Raw genomic sequence first — 16461 nt, forward strand, 5'->3', positions numbered from 1 at the left:
TTTGTCAAACAATCAAAAAACCCCACCGGGCAGGTTGAATCACCTTCCAAGGGTAATTAGAGCAAAATGTTGCAGTGCACAGCCGCGGTGCGAATTCGAGCCGAACGTTTATCAACTCTATTATCAGGATGTCGTAAATTACTTACACCCAAACCTATCCTTTTCCAACCACACGGAGCCACCAAAGCATGTTTACGGCGTTGGTGGAAAAAAGGTATCACACACGAAATGCCGATAACGCATCGTCACCTTGCAAAATATTTCACTTTATCTCGCTTTGCTTAGTGCATCGTGGGGTGGAGTAAAGCCGGTGAATCACACTGTGTGGTGTTCGATTGGACTCGGGGCTTTTATGACAGTATTTTGTTTACATTTGCCGTAACTGCCACCCAGGCATGAGTTCTCGATCGTTCGAGAAGCATTTTTGCACCCGTAAAACGATAGGCAAAGCAACACACACCACACCTTGATTTGAGTTGATTTATCTTGCCGAAATTCACCATAATCATTCATCAACCCACAACCCTTGATGCGCTTCCCGCCACTTTGCGCCGTAGATTCACACTCTTCGCGCTACTCTCGCGCGCAACAATCTGCATTCAATTAAGTGGAATTCTTTCGCAAATCAAGACCACATTCCAGTGCACAAATTGCCCTTTCCGATCCAGACGGTCAATTGAAAAATGACACAAAAATGTCCTTCCCCCACCACCGCCCTCCCCCATATATGGTTGCGACATGTAAAATGGCAACACGATACATACACACACACCCAGACACAGCACAGCGTAGTAGGATTGAGAAAAAAAGCAAAACTTTGCCAAATGGAGAGGGAGGCCAGAGTTCGTCTTCGAGTGGGACCGAATTGTGAAAATTGCACCGAGGCAAGCGAAATTCCTCCCAAATTACCATTCTAGGATTGAAAACGACCCGGAGCGCACGTCGCCATAAAACGCAAGCACGCCGCAATGGCGTGACGCCGGATCGTTTCCCGCTTTGCCATTTGCTTGTCTAAACCCCTTTCTTTCCCCCCACTGCCCATGCTACTACTTCACCTAATTGCACAGGAAGTAAGGGAAAACGGAGCCGGAAATCTAGCCACACATTTTTCTGCTGCTTGCGCAATATGCGGCATCGAATAAATCATCGCGACAACTTGACAGAGAGACACAGGGTCGTGCATACACACACACGTGCGTGGGTCAATACAGTGGATTTGAAGCACTTGTTGCTTAAGTCATTAATATTAGCACGTTAAAACAGGGTTGGAGTCGTTTTTGTACTAGAGGTATGTGCATTTGTCAGAGCATGAACATACAAAACACAAATGAAAATACAGCTTTTAACCAACATAAGGTCTTTACATCGTTTAAACATGGCTGTTGTTAGATAATATTAATTCAAATAAGAACCGAATAGCAAACATCCATATAACAGATCCAACACAAATACCGAATGGCTGACATATGGTTAAATAGGTCATCGAGGCGTGTGAAGAAGCAACGCCTCGGCTGGGAAGAGACACATAAAATAAACACATCAGCTGACATACATACCCACACACACATAAACACATAGCCAATTGGAGATTGGAGAAACAACTTCTGGAAAATACTAACCAACCCTCAGTTCTCCCTCAGTGTTGCTGCAACGATCTAACGGTGTGTGGCGTAACAAAGGGTTGCCATAGGCCGTGCACGTCTTGGTCAACGCGCTTTTATGCGGTCAATTTATAGTTTCGCTGCCTAGTGCCCCACAACACACAGTGCGGCTCTTCTTCCTGAATTTCCTACCATTTGGGGCCCGGGGCACACGTAATTCTGATCGGAAAGACCGCCGGAATAAAGAAAACAACACTTACCGCGCGATAAATACAGTGCGGCGAATATATTTAAGCTTAGATTTAGTAATAGCTCCCCGAATAATATCTTTTTTGTAATGAATTTGATAACGAAAAAATGAAAAGAAGGAAGGGAACATCATCCCGAAATATCAAATTTTGTACAGTGTATTCAAACCGATGTGAAGTCCTGAGAGCTCCTAAGTTCCTTTTTTTACCCAATTCTTTCCCCAATCAATCGCTCAGTAACGCCCTTTAGCATCTCTATAATTATTCCCCGCAGTGTTGATTTGTAAAATCAACACTTGGCGCAGTGGATCGCACAAACTCTCTGAGACCCTGACACGCGATTCGCCCTGGGACTAGCCTGCCGCTCCGGAACCGGAAGTACTCCAATTATACGAAGAAAATAAATAAAAACCCCTGTCCGGGCAGTTCGTCCTGGTCGTCCCCAGGGACGAGCCGATGAAACTGATCGTGTCCAGCACTCGGCCCACGGGACGACGTTGGCACAGCGCCCAGCGAGAACTCTGTTTACTTGTTTGCCCATATGGTCACGCGAGCGCCGTGACGTGTTTACTTTTTGGGGCGAAATAGTTCTACAGTGCTGGTTTAAAATTCGCACACAAAGGTTTTTTTTACGCTAGGATGATAGATGATTTAAGCTTATTTATTGCTTTTGGAACGTTATACATACAATAAAACACACACAACACTCTTGTTGCGTTAGTTTGCGTACAGAAACACAAACAAAAGGCCGGGTGTTTCGCCTGAAGTCCCAAAAAAGAAAAAGAACGAACGAAATGGACCATATGACGTGACGATAATTATACTAATGCATACTACTAAACCATTTCAACTCCCGGCAGAAAGCGAGGGAATGTGGATATGGGGCCAGCAGCAGAACCTTATCTTTTTAACGTCGCTTTATAGGCTACACAAAACGTCAAACAAACCACTACTACCACTACGCCCAGAAGATAGGCAAGGTGCGTCGGTTCCGCGCGTGTGCCTCCATCCGCCTTCTCTACTGCCTCCGTGGTAATGACATTCCAGCGAGGACAGCCGCCAATCCGCCAGCCTTTATCAGTTGACCATAATCGGTAATTAAACCACCGCCACTTACAATCAGCCGTGCCCCGTGGCACTTCTTCCACACCGGAGGAGTTTGAGGGGAAGCCTGAAGACGAAAAGCCCCCGGTGGAGTGTTAGGTACGGCGCGGTACGAAATGTGTGTGTGTTTACTTATCAAGTTCAAACGCAGTCGGAAGTGCGCGTTGGCGATGATAAGGACACAATGGTCATTTGGAGTAGGTATGGATGCCCACAAACCGGTGTGCTGAGGTGTGCAATGCATCAAACTGTTTGCTGCAATCACAGAGCGCGCAATGGCATTCGTGTCCGGGTGCAATCATTCTTCGGGCGGATGTAATATTAACGTGGTGTGTATGGGAGAGATAATCGCAAATGCAGTTAATATTTCATAAAGTGACACACGATAAAATGCCATAAAAATACAAAAACGAATTGAAAAAAAACTAACTTTTAAAAGGGGTAAAGAACATGTGTTTGAGATCCTTGAGCGTACACGAGCTGTCAAAATCCAATATGGCGTACCACATATCTGTCAGTTGGGTACGCACAATACAACCTAGCTGATGAATATTTTTAAAGACGTGGACTGAAAATTGCAATGTTATAACTTGAAAGGTAAAACAACCCAATTTCTGTAAATTATGCTTATCTTTGCATTCTGGCCATTACGCACGAACTGTGGTTATTTACGTCCCAGAAAACTGATTAAAAGTCACAAATTAAACTGCGTTCTTGCCTTTTCCCATTTTCCCACAACAACCCAATACAATCTGAAGACTCGTTAGGACGCGCGTGTCCATCGTGGCCAGCAGCAGTAGAACGATTTAATTTCCTCACCAAACCGTTCGGTTTGTTTGGTTTGGCGCTTTCCAATCAAGTGTGTTTGTGCGATTTATCATCAACCCACCCCCCTCTTCCCCAAAGGGTTTGGAGCCCTTGGTGCCTTCCGTCAATAACAGCGGAAAATAATACTTCCCCAACGGAAATCGAGAAGCTACGTTACCGTGTGCATATGTACGCAAAAACTCCCAATTTCCCAAACGCGCAAACCCAAGCGCAAACCGTTGTTGAACGATTTTGCACTTACGTACGACCCTACCCACCGCCAAATGGTGTCATTAGGCACGTCACGTTTCATAGCCGTAGGTCGGTTCGGCCACCAGCCTTCAGCGACACCCACAAGGCCTCCCCGGTCCACAATTTCGGCAACACACACAGACACAAGAAAAGTTTTGTGGCTTGATTTTTTTTTGTTGCTGTCGTTCCCTTCCCAAATGGTGGTTGTTCACCACGTTGGACTCCTTGAGAAACAGTATCGGAAGGAATGCCACGGGCATAAGGAAGAGAAGGACATAAGGAATGTGTGTATGTAGGTGGTTGGCGATTTTGACGCAAGCAACCGATAAATCATAACGCGTAAAGCACCGAAACATTGCGCACGTGTTTGCCACTTGAGGCACGTGACGTGTTGGGCAAAGGAAGCATTTCGATTCGGTGCCGAGCAAGGGAACCTTCGTAGTGGAGCTTTTCAAGTGATTTGTTGAGGGCTCGCCATCATCACGTCCTGTGCCGGAGTCGTGAGGCAGTGGGCGAAGGTTTGGCAAACGGGACAGGGCGGGATGGGGACGACCCTGTTGAAAACATGAAGGGAATTACGAAAACCGATTTCTCACCATTAGACGTGAAGGGTGTGTCTGTCTTTCCGGATTTTTTGTGTTTTTTTTGTTCGCAACAAACAAGAATCAAACAGTCATTAATTGGCAGTGACACATTGGCGTGTTAAGCACAGAATAACAAACATCATTATTAATATATTTTAACAACAATAGAAAAACAAATTATTCTGTCCCAAAGTAGCCATTTAACGCTTTATGACAGTTTATCTACAAGAAAATGACGAATATTTCAATTTTAAATGACTTTTTCAATGGATCAAATCAAATGGATTTTTGTGACTTCTTATGCTCTAATTTCACTACCATTAGATTTGATACAAACTAAGTTGAAGCAACGACTCATCAAACAGACATTAAGACTGTTCATTTCATTAACCTTCCACCACTCGTCATCCAGCGATTCAAAGCGTAACCATTTCAAAATATGAAACTCCCAGTGCTGCTAAAGCACACTGTGAAGTAAAAACCACATCTCTTTTAAATCGCTTCATAAATTCAATTTCGATTGGCAAACTGTGCTCGACGTAAAACGAAAACCGAAAAGGTTCAGAAAGATCAATTACCATCTCATCAAGGCAGCATCGCCGAGCAGAGCAAAACACAACGGAACGTGAACACTCGCCGGTGCACTTCTCATGGTACGGTGACGGTCTTGCTTCCAGAAAACGTTGGAACGTTAGGAACATACAGACACCACACAGCGCAGCAGCAAGTTGGTACGTTTTGGATTTCATTGTGCCATCTTGCAATCAATTTTAGCTTCACCAACTCGTCGCTGCGTCATATCGAACGATGCAGAGCACGGTGTTGGGACGAGCGCGCACACAACCGAGCAGTTAAATTCAACGAGCTAGACGCTGAAGCAACAGCTTCGACAAAGCAACACACACCGTACATGGGTGTAAAACATTTCAATTCACCAACATAAACATAATTATTACCACACACTGGTTAAATATGCCCTTATTTACCCCTATTTTTGCAGGCAGGCTGCTTTTTTTCGTAAGCACAAAACCAATGTACTATTTTAAATAACTTCACACACGCGAACTATAACACCGTCAGCACCAGACAGACATCATCGTTCACGGGGTGTGTTCTTTGGGGCACTACGAAACAGGCTTAGTTGGTTTAGTTAGTGCCAACGTATTGCGTCAACGTACAATAACGATTTGTTTGGCTTCGATTCGAGTGTTTGATTTGCAATATATTTTGGAAGAGCGCGCGCGGGCATTACTGTTCTCTTGACTCCCGTGCTCATCTCATCCATCATCTCAAGAAGAGGTCGTTTGGGGGAGAGCATGAGAAAATCACTACCCATCACTTGACACATTCCACCGCCCGACGTTCTTTGGCTTTGATCGGTCATCGCTCACTCATTGGAATGTTTTTTTTATTTTTTTCAACTGCAAGATGAGGAGCAAAACCACTCAGAGCTTTACTTTACTTGTTTGAGCACTCTCGTGCCTCACTTCAACTTGCTAGCTGACCCAGTCGGTGAGGTCCTTAACCATCTTTTATCGTGATATCCGACTGCTGCTTTGGAATTCAAACCATTCTCCCTTGGCAGAGGGATCGCAATTACGGCACCCAAGCGTGTTGTATTATACTTTCCTCTACCAGACAAAGAGAATACGCTGAACGGAATAGAAAAACTGCTCCGTCCAATAGGGCAAGACTCACGCGGACAAGTGCCACACTTGAGTGGGATACCCACAGACAAAAAAAAAACAAAACAAAACAAAACAAAAAACTACTGTTTGCTTGGCGCCGACAACACGTTGCGCTATCACTCGTGCGCGTTTGGTTTGGCGTCTTGCTTTGTCTTGGTTTCTTTCCGACTGGCTGACAAGAAACCCAAAACACGCACACACAACATACCCCTGTCGAGTAGCGGGATTTATGCCGTTCATTTGCCGCGCCGCTATGAATAGCAGCCCTACAGTGAGCCTCCAAAATATTGGAGGGAAAAGGGCACACAGCCAGTACCGGAGCAGGGTGGACAATTAAGAAACGCAAGTCGGTGGATTGAGCAAGGTTATCGCTCAAGCTGAAGAAGTAGCGGTGGCTCTCGTCGAGTGCCGGCCAATGAAGAGCTTCGAAGGGCTAAGATTGATTCGTTGTGAATGTGTTTTGAAGAATGTACAGCCAGAAAGTGTTTCCAATTAGTCTCACAATTGAATTCGGTGCTGTGTGTTCTATTTTTAATCAATTTTATGTCGATTTTTTTTTCAATTTCTTTTGTCATTTGTTTTTACTGTTAATTATTTTTACTCTTTAATTTTCTTTTATTTAATCGTTAAATATTTCTTGTGTTTTTATTCTTAATTTATTCCTATTCTATTTCATTATTTGATTTGATTTGCTTGCATTTGCATGTTCCAAATTTGTACTTTGCAACTACAAAACTACTTTATTCCATTAGGTATTTTGCAACCCAATTTGCTTCTACAACAATAAAGCCCCTCGCTAGCCTGTACCATTTAACATTTCTTCCGAGGAACAGAAACAGACAACGAGCACCAGACAACCCTCAACTGCTGTTCGGTGTGCCCTCGTGCTCGTTTTCCACACCTCGTTTTGTACTAGTTTTCGATTAAATAATTACTAATCGAGAACCACCTGTTTGATCGGCCGCAACCGGTTCTCTCTCCCTCCCTGACGGCATGGTTTTATTAGAGTTTCTTTTCTATTCACAGCCACTCGCAACAATCGAGCCCAATCAACTTCTGGCAGCTAAAACAACATCCGCGGCACCCGGGTTGATTATTGGGTTTGGATTTTTCCAGCATAGCAGGAGGCGATTTAGATTGTTTATTTGATGAATTTGGAGCATCTGTTTGGTTCCCCTTTTTTCATTTTCTTCTATGGCGTACCGTATTAGGGCAGCCATTCTTTACGCTTTACACACCCGTTGCCTATAACGGCCAGCAGGAGCAGCAGCAGCAGCAGGAGCGCTTTAAACACACAGAAGGGGAATCCATTTAAAGGTCTTTTCACTCGGCCATTGAAGGGCCAATGGGGGAATGGCGCTTTCCAGTGCACTGCAGGAGGAGAACCTGACCTGGCAACCCACATCAAACCCACTTTGTTTTCAAATGCAGACCGCAGCGAAGAAAGTGGAAGTTTTCCCTGCCGCCCAGCCGCGAACCATTGCGGGGTCAGCCGTGGGGCCAATGGTTCCGTCATAATCATATGTACATACACACGCACGCATTGTACTTGAACTTCGATGATCCAACGATTTGCCGCGCTTCGTTTCATGCTACTGCTGCCGCCACCAGGGACAGCAAACCTTTTATAGCGGATGATCTCGATCGTGTTTTTTTTGTTTCTCTATAGGAAGATCATTTCAACCATCCGTTGATAAAGAGCCTCAGGAGCCGCATGATAGGAAGTGGCGGCAGGTGCTGTGTATGTGTGTTACGGTACCGGAGCCATGAGGGGTTTTTTTTGGGTTTGATAGAGCGTAATTCAAACACACAAACACAAGCCACTCGGGGAGATAGCATGCCGGCGAAAATCGCACCGTTATGCTTATCTGCTGTGCGTAATAAAAAATAAGAAAAAAGCCGTGAAGCGTGGAAAACGCACAGCAAAACTGATAACGCCAAAAACGGCCCCCGTCTGCCCATTCAGCTTGCCCCTCTGGATGTGTGCAAAAGATCACGCCGATTACACGCCAGCCGATCTAGAAGCCGAGGTTCAGTGCGCTTTTTTTCTGGGTCAATTGGTTTGTTCAATCTTCGCACAAGGCAGCACACGCTCCCGAAATGAAGCGGAAGGAAGGATGGAAGGCGGGGTGGGCTGGGGCCAATTTACTTTCCAAGTTTGCGGTGCGAAAAACATGCACAAACAAAGCACAAACAAAACAAAGCGCATGTGAGGAAGCGCGGCTGCGGCGTCGGCGAATGGGCATGTTTGGACAGAATCGTGAAAGAAAAGTGATATGGAGAGACTTTCCCTCAAGAAAATCAGCGATAGAAAATGGTAGCTGATATGTGTGGCTGTGTACATGAAACGGTACTTTCTGCACTTTCTTGCGACACTATCGAGCTCCACGTAACAAGATAAGCATAATGTGGGTTTTGTTTTATCAATGATACTTCCTCATTATGCAAATTATCCAAAATTGCCCTAATTCTTCACGCTCAAGTTCATCAATAACAGTCATTAAAGCATTACCTAATATGCTTCTCTTAGTTCATCCTTTAATTTATCGTTTCTCCGTGCGAACCGAGCAAAGTAACCCACCAATATATGCACCACATTTACAGTGGCTGCAATAAGACAACGGAACGGTATCCATAACCACCAGCAACTGGCATAACAACAGCCCCGGTCCGTCTCCACCCCGAAAAAGGAAACCGTAACGACCGAACTGTTGATATTTACAATTACACGCCAAACCCATGGGGGCTAACAAAGACACCACACGCCAGTTGGTCGTTAAGCAGATGGTACCCGACGGACGCGACTCTGGTTTGTGTTATGTTGCTGCGCGAATGCAGATGAAGAAACACAGCAGGTACTAGGTACTAGTTGTATGACCTTCTGGAGAGTATAGAAGCTAAATTTGCATTCAAACTACGCGATGTCGAGTCCCATTTTAAGGACCTTGAACCTCCACTGATAGTTTGGGCAACTTGTGGTCGTGCGGGTAAATTTCTTCAGGAAACACTTACCGACCGCGTGGAGCACGCGAAACTTGAAACTACTGAAAACAACTTCCACCCCCCGAAAACCGATAATTCGATTTTGCATGGGCGGTTTTCTGCATGCACCACAACTCAACAACTACTCGGTCTTTTCGGAAGCCGATGAGGTCGCACCGCGCTCAACCGTGGCCTTGCAAAAAGTCACGAAACAACACAACCGCACACTCCAGACGAACGTGAGCAGCGGTAGTACGAACCCAACGAAGTACACACACACCTGCTCCGTGTGGAAAAAGGGAGTCACTTTACGTAACAACGAACCTTCTTCTCCTTCCCGTACCTCTTTTTGTACCCTTGCTGCACCCACCATGTGTGGGGTGGTTTTCGGTTGTCTTCCGGAGTTCCACTTTTATCAACACTTCCGTGAGTGCAAAACCGCACAAACACTCACAAGGTCCCTGGTCGGCAGGCCGATGGGGAGGACACTAAACGCACGTTGTAACGCTCGCTTCGCTCGGTTTGCCAGCAGACGCACCCGTCAGACCCATTGCTAAGCGAAGCACCGACTACTGCTGCCGAGAGCTGCAACAACACCGTCTGGCTGGTTGCCGAGAGCCGACTGGCCGTACTGGTGGAGTTGAATGAATGTTTCTCGTCCCTAAAAACCTTGGTGAACTTTGCTCGCAGCCCGTTACATAAAGAGAGCAATTTTCTTTTGACGGTCACATGCGTGCTTGTATGTGTGTGTGTGTGTGTATACATGTGTGTTTTACCATCGGGAGAGCATCGGACGCGCTTTTCCTCAATCAAACACGTCGTCGCTCGGAGCCGCTCGGACGCTGCACCTGCACATGCGCCAACACACATGCGATATCCCGTCTGGATGCGTCGGGACGGACGTCTTTCTCTCCGAGCGACACTGAACGCCCGGAGAGTCCCGAGACAAGGGAGACGCGCAAAGTGGAGTCCGATTCTCCGTGGGCGTCTTTTTGTGACGGGAATATGCTTTGTGAAAGAATCCTGTTCCTCTGTCCGCCCCACCATTGCCTGAGGTTGGTGGATATGCGATTTCTCTCAATGGGGGTAACCTTGAGTTGCGTTTTTTTTTGGGGGGGTTGGTTTGGGATGGGGCGAGAGTGTATGCGAGAGAAAGAGTCATCAACATCAAGAATGCCTTAACATGGTTTATGTTTCCCCCACTTGGCGGGACACACTAGGAGGCGGCTTATCCTCAATTAGGATCTCACGTCGCCCTTCCTACCACAGTTCCTGACAGCTGAAGATCGATATTATTCCCACGAACCACTGAACCATGCCTGAACTCGAACGTTATCGTCAGGATGCGTCGTCGTCGGCTGTGGAGCACGTGTTCCGAGACGTGTGCACGACAACGCCCCAAACGCTTTCCCAAGAATGTTTTGGGGATCCTGTCCTCTCCGCTGTGTGTGTGGGTCTGGAAGGGAGAAGGACTTTGCTTTTGACAGGATGCAGTCACTCAGCGGTTCATCGTTGCGTGGCAAAGCAATATTCAACAACACAGGCAGACCGGATTTTTCGTCCGTATGCGTGGGCGCGGGTGGTTTCCGCGGTCAAATAATGCGTGCAGTATTGCGCCTCCTACGCGCCAACAACGGAAACTCAATTGTGAAATTGTGTTCCCCGGAATGGCGGAATGGCGCCAGTAGCAGCTGGTGCTGCTGGTGGCCTGGGGAACTGATCCAGTAGCACTTTTCCACCCACGGATATGACTATCTCCTGGGCAAAGGCAACAAAATAAAAACGATTTCAAGCTTCTACGTGCATGTGCGTCGGTTCATCGGTTTGCTACGATATCGATATCAGGCAACAATAATGCGAACAATTTGCTTGGAATTTGATGGAGAAATGTCTCGGTCCACATTCGACGTGTGTGTGAAAGAAGTATCATGATAGTTTCAATATATTTTTTCAATAGATTTCAATAGATATGTTTGCTTATTTTGTGTTGTTTTTTCCTGCTTATTCTATATTGTTGGTGCTATATTAGCCATTTGTACGTTAACATATTTGTTCATTCCTTTTTCAATAGTTATGTTTATTTGTTTTATCTTTTTTACCTGTCTGTTTTATATTGTTGTAATAAAGTATTTACTATTTGCAGAACAACCCTTTGTTCGCTTATTTTTCATTAGCTATGTTTGTTCGTTTTGCTTTTGCTATTGGTTTTTGGTGTTATATTTGTCGTTTGTAAGTTAACGCTTTTTTGATTGCCTTCCTCTTAAACCCTGTCTAGCAGGCACATTTTAACAATGTTTTGATGTAATTCCGAATTGAGTAGAACATACCTGTTTATACCAAATGTGAATTGTTTTTCGTTTTGTTTACAACTTTCTGTAAGCTTGTATTTGTTCCTCGAACACATCGAGCCGCAAGCCGTTAAAATCAAATATAAATGAAAGCAAACAAACGGCAATTGTTTAAATACTCTCCAGCAGCGTTGGAGTACGTTCCGTGTCTCGTTTACTCCCCAACAAATCCTTTTTATGGCTTAGAGATTCTTGACATTGCTAAACCATTCTCCAGGCCGTTTTAAAATTTCACCCATACGGTACAAAATCTGTGCAAAGTCGTCTTCCCTCCCCTTTCCACAGAACATGCCACGGGCTGGAATTATCCATCCTACGAGAGGCGGCCCGGAGCAACCATAAACAGATGCCCCACAAAAACCACCGCCGCATCAGCGTCGAGCAATAAAAAGTACATTAAAAGAATTGTAAACATTTGCGCCAGCATCAACGCGCCTCCACACACGGAGGCCCAGGCCCTTCTCAACCTTGGTTGGCGCACGTTGGCCAAATACGCCATACGGGGCTGGGCTCTTTAAATGAACCAACCGTGCACGACCCTGAAATGCGATTGAACTTGGGCGGCTGGAACACCCGCGGGCTGGGACAACATTTTGGGCCAGCAAGGCAAGAGATTAAAAAAAAAGTAGACTGGAGTTTCAAACAGCACTGCACACCATATAGGCGGCCCCAATACGGGCCCACACGGGTGTGTATGTGTGTGTGTGTTTTTTTAATGAAATTCTTCCGTCCCGTGGCTTGGGTGATCTGACGAGTCGATCATGCCCCCTGCTGCCGTTTGCTGCTGATCTCGCTTTGTATCGTACCGGGTAAGAACTGACGCCGACCGAAAAGTCGATATGGGTTTGCTTTGCGGTCCGTCCCCTTTATGTAGGCCAAACCGAACAACACAGCTTTCGAACACAAGCGCCATCACCACCACCAACATGGCCACCATTTGTGGAGCTTGACCGATGCTATTTGCCTTATACGAACAAAGAAGAGAAAGAGCGAACGAGGGGGTTGGATATCGTTGGATGATGATCATCATCATGCCGCCGCCGCCGCCGCCGCCGGGGTGTTATCCGTTAGAATGACATTGAAGCGGGTGAAACCGACCGAAGCACCATGCGCGCCTACCGAAAAAGACCGAAAAAAAAACACGAAGCAAACGAGCACACAAACACTCGGACGCCCGGAAGATCGCCCGGGAACGTGTGGTCAACGGGCTGTGGTGTCGGGCGCGGCCACCGTATTGATTGGTGTAAGATTGCGGTGTGCGCGAAACCGGGTCACCGGGGCACGGAAGCAAGAAGAAACCAGGCACGGGCGTTCTTCTGCTGTTTAGACAAACGATGGAGCCATGTAGCCAAAAAGCAGTGCGAGCCAAATCGATGGAGGGAACTGGGACTGTTACCGGGTGCAGTGACACTTTGCCAAATACAGCTGAAGAAGCTTGCGGGATTCGTTGTAATTATAAATAGTTTTATGAAGCTGCAATAATGCATTCTCAATGATTTGGCGCAATCGTTCGGGGAAGCGTTCGTTTCCATTTTGAATAAAAACGAAATGAATTTTGAATTTTAATGTGCATTCAAAATGAGAATTTTAAACAAACATCTTGCTCCAAAAGGAGGATAGAACCTTCGTTTCATCACTCCGGAAGGAATCAGCAACTCCCACACTCATTCCTTTACCCTTTTTATCAGTTTTTACCCAGAAGCTGTTCTTTCCATTTTCCTTCAAATTGTAGAAACATGGAAACGCTGTGGGTGAACTAACGGTAGAAGCATCAGCACATCATCATATCCATTTTTCACATCTTCACACAGACCACTCCACAAGCACTGGAGGGACCATCAAAGTTTCAAAAATCGATTATGATACCAACACTCCAGCAGACAAGCCCAAGACAAGAGCAAGTCGGCACGGCCCTACTGGAAACACATTTTGACGTCGGCACGGGACAATTTTGAAGCAAAAAGCCCACAAACCATGTAGGTTTGAGAGTGTCTGAGAAAACACTCATTCTGCATTCTGTTGCATCATCATCATCATCATCATCATCATCATCATCGGCATTAGCAAAGTGGCAGAGAGAGAGTAGAAGTTTTGGCCCGCAAGCTACTAACGGACCATTAATAAATTATCTGTACCGAGAGCATTTCGTACCGCGGGTGGGTGTATTCCCCAAAACTCCTCTCAACCTTCACCGTCTTCTTTTCACTTCAAATCAAGCCTCTCCGGCAAGTAAATCTTATTGGACACCACACCACACCAGGGCACAGTGGAGCCTCAAAAAGGGGGTGTAAAGTTTAATGAACAAATCGGGCGACCGTTTCGTCGTTGTGCCGTCTGTAGCATCGTGCAAAAAGCGAATGAAGCATAACATACACACACCAACATTATGTCTGAACTGACTTGTGCTTGAAGGAAGAAGATGCGGCTATTTCTTCTGGATTGTGTCACATCATCACAGCCGAGATGGGACGGGAATTCACTCCTTTAAGAGGTACGCACGCACGCCAGCAACTAAAGCGGTTACGATGTGAGACAAATTTAGGAATGTATATTTTATACCACCGCTTTTGTGCGGTAAGAATGGTTTGTGCAGGGGTTGGTAATGAATATTTTATGTAACACGTCTTGGGTTAAATCATGTCGGTGCGGGAAGGTTTGTTATGTGTCGGTTGTAAGATTGCAAAAGGTTTTGCCTTTTTTTTTGTTGGCACAGATTGCAAAACGACCTCGTTGCGGTTCACAGATTGACTCCCATTTTGGGGATTAAAAAATGGGAAAATATTTGAAATAATAATACAAAAAGAGCGAAGGAAAAGACCGCAATAAACCGAACCGAAGCATTCGATCATCAGCGTTGACATTAAACAGAGTCGCCTGTATAAGTCATTAAACGTTATTCGTTCAAGCGATAAGGCTCCTGAGAAAATGCCGAAATAGTTAAACCACATATTCAACCAGAAACAAAACAATAACACACAAAAGACAAAAAATCCCCTACAAGAGCAAACAAGCAAACGCTAATGGTCGCACACTGCTGCCACTGGCGCTCAGCCCTCAGCCCGTAGGGGCCAATTATCCACTTTGTTTCGAGGCGAAGCAGCCGCAACGCATCATTATTGACCGGTTTTTGGTCACTTTTCGTCAAACCCGTTCGACGCACTCGCCGGATGGTTTTACAAGAGCAGCCACAGCGCACCCGAAAGCCCAATATAGTCCAACAATAAACGCGTTTATCGTGTTTGAGGACCTTTCGTCGTGTGCTTGTGGAGCCCGCTTCAGCCAAGGACAACACTGTCTTCTTTGGCTCCCTAGAGAAAGGAAAAAGAGCAAAATAAGGCAAAATGTTGGGCAAGAGACGAACCTCAATGCACCATTTTGAAACGTTTTACAAACAAAATGGCAAATTGTTTTACCAAGTTGCAAATCATTCAAGCCAGACAGAAAAAAAGAAGACCTCGGAGACAAAACACCCCGCCCCATCTGTAAAATATATTACACCCTTTTATCATTTGTGGGCAACTGTTTGGACAAAAAAAGAACACCTTAAAAACGAGCATTTCGCTGTCACTTATCGCGCACGGGGGTCGTTTTCCTTTTTGTGCGAGATGAAAGAAATCCACACAAGGAAATGGAACGACACGATAAGGGAAATGTGTCGCTCGTGTGTGTGTGTGTGTGTGTGTGTGTGTGTATTTGTGTCGTTTCTGCTCTTGACAAGGTTGAATGACGCACTCTAGTAAATTGGAAAATATTGTTTCGTTAGACAAAAAAAAACACACACACACAAACAAAATGACGTGTTTAGACGCAAAAAGTGATGTATGGACGATTGTGTTAGGGGTGTTCATGAAACACTTGCAACCGAAATTTGTAACCTTTCCAATTTCTCACCTCAAAAATACAGCAACTGAGAACAAAGAAAATAATTTACAAGATAAAACACAAAATTTTGCATCCCTTCAACTAAATGACACTGAGCAGGAAGCAAATGTGCTAGTTTTGTTGATTGGAATAAAGTTTTTTGTATGCCAACACAGCAAATGCTGCAATCAGCAAGATCGAAAGTGCCTAGTTTGTGCCTTCTTTTCTTCCTCATCATAAACGTTCCAAACGAGCACCCAACCCACCACTCGGCGTTGGCTAATTGTTGCCGCCCGCGCAGCTGTGTAGCTTCACTTTCTTCGACTAATTAAAGCCGCCGTTTCAGTGTCGATCAGGGCGTTGTGCTCGGTGTATTTGTTCGAAACGAATTGGAATAAATGCGCACTAATCGTTCGGAGTATGATGTGTTTTTTTTTTTGTTGTTGCTTCTTTTCTTGCCCTCCAGTTGACCACCCAGCACCCTGCCCATTAGTGTCATGTGCACAGACACAACACAAGGCGGATAATGGACAGTATCATGTCAACAAATGGGACTATTTAGCTGGCTTATTATAGCAATAGGAGTGAAGAATGAATGAAATTGATGATTGAGTAACTCTTTGATGGTTTGTAGATATATTTTTAACGATTTTGCAATGAAAAGGGGTTGAAATTGTGCCTTAAAATTATAAAAATAGCTCAGAAATTGTCAAAAATCTATACAATCGTAAAAAGGCTTCCAAACCAGGACTAGAAGCCACTCTGTTTATCAATTTAAAATGCTCCTGATTATCTTTCTTTTCTTCCGAAAGTCAGCCGTGACCCTTCACAACGAATTAGAACGTTTCAAAAACAATTAACAATTAAATAAAAAAAAAATACATAAAAGTCAAGCCAACCAGAGCATACAGTAAAAAACATTTAAAACTTGTAGCAAGCTTTTAAATAATGAAATCAAATTACCTCCCGGGCAGGAAATTAAATTC

At 45.1% G+C, this 16461-nt stretch overlaps 1 protein-coding gene across 15 annotated transcripts in view; it reads right to left on the minus strand.

Annotated features, from left to right (window-relative positions):
- LOC121595407 (serine-rich adhesin for platelets-like) overlaps nucleotides 1-16461 on the minus strand; it is a 70298-nt gene that overhangs the window by 43833 nt on the left and 10004 nt on the right. The window contains exon 1 of one of the 15 annotated variants that reach the window (XM_041919357.1): nucleotides 9610-9711. The exons of 13 other annotated variants lie outside the window; for them this stretch is intronic. The gene's annotated coding sequence lies outside the window, so the exon portion shown is untranslated. Of the gene's footprint in view, nucleotides 1-9296; nucleotides 9590-9609; nucleotides 9712-16461 lie in introns of those variants that run through there. One more of the 15 variants, XM_041919361.1, reaches the window with a different exon arrangement.

The sequence above is a fragment of the Anopheles merus genome, chromosome 3R, assembly GCF_017562075.2.
Source record: "Anopheles merus strain MAF chromosome 3R, AmerM5.1, whole genome shotgun sequence".
Taxonomy (NCBI): domain Eukaryota; kingdom Metazoa; phylum Arthropoda; class Insecta; order Diptera; family Culicidae; genus Anopheles; species Anopheles merus.